The sequence below is a fragment of the Tachysurus fulvidraco genome, chromosome 12, assembly GCF_022655615.1.
Source record: "Tachysurus fulvidraco isolate hzauxx_2018 chromosome 12, HZAU_PFXX_2.0, whole genome shotgun sequence".
Taxonomy (NCBI): domain Eukaryota; kingdom Metazoa; phylum Chordata; class Actinopteri; order Siluriformes; family Bagridae; genus Tachysurus; species Tachysurus fulvidraco.
In genome coordinates, this window is record NC_062529.1 from 11,230,077 (window position 1) to 11,232,576 (window position 2,500).

General features: G+C 39.2%; 1 protein-coding gene across 2 annotated transcripts in view; it reads left to right on the top strand.

The window, feature by feature from the left end:
- The window catches only part of jmjd1ca (jumonji domain containing 1Ca), a 61,744-nt gene that overhangs the window by 33,372 nt on the left and 25,872 nt on the right, over positions 1-2,500 (top strand). The window lies entirely within an intron of this gene.

Sequence of the window (2,500 nt, forward strand, 5' to 3'; positions counted from 1 at the left end):
CTAGTGTCACTGCAATCCCTCCTATCTGGAGAGCATAGCCAGTGTTTCTCTCTTGACACCTGGCAATGGATGACATCAGGATTTGTGCTCGCAATTTCATGCGATGACAGGAGCCGATCTGACATTTCTAAGCCCAGGTTAATGCCACAGCTAAAGTAGAAACAAGACGCGACCATTTCTCATAATAAACTAATATGATTTTAGAATCTGTTATTTAATAGATCATTATAGACAAGGGTATTTGTCAGTACATCTGAGCACCGTGCCAGAGCACAGTGTGTGGCGAGTCATCCACATAAAAGACTCTACTGCAACTATTTACATGAAGTATCACTTTCAGAATATGATTTTTTTTTCTTTTTAATTTGGAAATCAGAATAGGATTGCAGAGTAGTTGTCACAGCTTGTGTGTGTGGTTTCTGAGTTTTGATGATGGATTATTATGGGTTGTCTCAGATACTGCACTGCTGATTTCTTAAACAATAAAGACTGGTGAGATTGGCAGTCTGAAAACACAACAAATGCGGAGAATAAAAGACTGATGACATTTGTCATCTACTCTCGGCTCACACTGCCAAAGCAACACGTCGGTGTTTGTGATTGTAGATGAGGGTCGTTGTCTTTTCTGTTCATAATTAGTTCCTGTTAAGTGTATGTTTATACACACACTGTAGTGTGTCATTACTGTTCCTGATCCTGTTTGGTTTCTGTGATCTGTTTGGTCTGGCTGATTTAGTAGGGGTGTGTTCACTTATATTCATCTGTATTGAAACTTTATTTGTTGAGAAACAGGATTCAGGGTTATAATTATATCTGCTTTTCTTTTAATCACATTTTTAAATGTCATTTTTTTTTTCATAAGTAACACTTCAAACAATTATAATCATTATTGTCTTCCATCTTAAAGGAAAAATCCAGCCTGAATAATTTATTTGTTGTGAATATGGTATATTCGTTGTCCTCAACGATCTCTAACAGATTAGAGATTTCTTAAATTACCCATAATCCTATTCAATTACATTAAGGTACCTTTATTACCTGAAGGGTACAGCAACACTTCAGTCTTTTATTCTGTCCAGCTCTCTGTATATCCTGCTCAAACAGATAAGGTTGCAAAGCTTCAACTTTAACGCTAATACCGTGTCTCCTCGGTCAACACAGCTGTTCTTGTCACGATGTTGGTCACAAAATAGTCAAGCTTGTTGTTATCATTGTTTACATGTTGGGTTTGTGATGAATAAGGCTCAAAGTGATGAGTGACAAAAGAAGCCCTGTTGTGTTTTATGAGCTAACAACAGCTAACCTGACCATCATGCATTACGGTTGAGGTGATTGAAAGGTCTTCTATTAGCGCTCATTGTACCTGATGTCATATACAGTGATGGAAATATAGCATGGGCACACAAATTAGCACCAGAATTGCAAAGTGCATTTTGAAATAAATACGTTTAATCTGCTTTAGGGTAGAGCGTATCATTAGTGGATATCAAATAATAAGTGATTGCTTTTTTCACAACAGCACTTTTTAGTTTTTACTATTATGAAGTGGAAAAAAGGTCAGTTTGGGGGCATCAGCTATAACTGCCAATATGCATCAGTTTTGCATCTAATCATTACACACTGCCTTGATGGCATGCCTGTAATATATTATATCAGTCCAACAGTGGCCAGTAATCAGAGCTCTGATATCCGTATCATGTTGAATGCAGAGGCTTGATAATAGTCCAGTAAAAAAGGTTATCTGTGATTTATGTGTCATTGCTGCAGTTCTCACTGCTGATTTAGTTTATATTCACTGTGTTCTGTGTAATTAATACTATTAGGAAGGTTTTTTGTTTTAATCAAAGTGTTTTTAAAGGCAGTTATCATCATGGGGACAATCCAAATTCCCCCACAAGATCAAAATCGTTATATTCGTTACATTTGGTCCACACCAAGATAGACATGGTATACACACACACATACACGCGCACACACACACACACACACACACACACACACACACACACACACACACACACACACACACACACACACACACACACACACACCATTTCATCATTCCCTGGCTGTGATGCCTGTTGATGGATGATAAAAGGGAGAGTCTCATTCTTTCATCTTTGTGTGTGTGTGTGTGTGTGTGTGAGAGAGAGAGAGAGAGAGAGAGAGAGAGAGAGAGAGAGAGAGAGAGAGAGAGAGAGAGAAAGATAGAGGGGAGGGGAGGATGTGAGGAGGAGGAGTGAGCAAGCAGACTGTGAGAATAAGAAAGACACGAGAGATAGAGCGGGAGGTCTGAGTGAGGGATGGACAGAGGCTCTGAGTGACACTGATGTGATCTGAGCATGACAATTCTGGAGACTCAAGAAGAGCCTTAAAAACAGCCATAACAATTTACTTCTCTCCTCTTTTTCCAGCTGTAGTACACTCCGTGAGCCAGTGCTCTTCACACATCCACTCTCTGAGCTTTCTCCTATTTACTCCTGCAGCTGTAAGCTAGAGG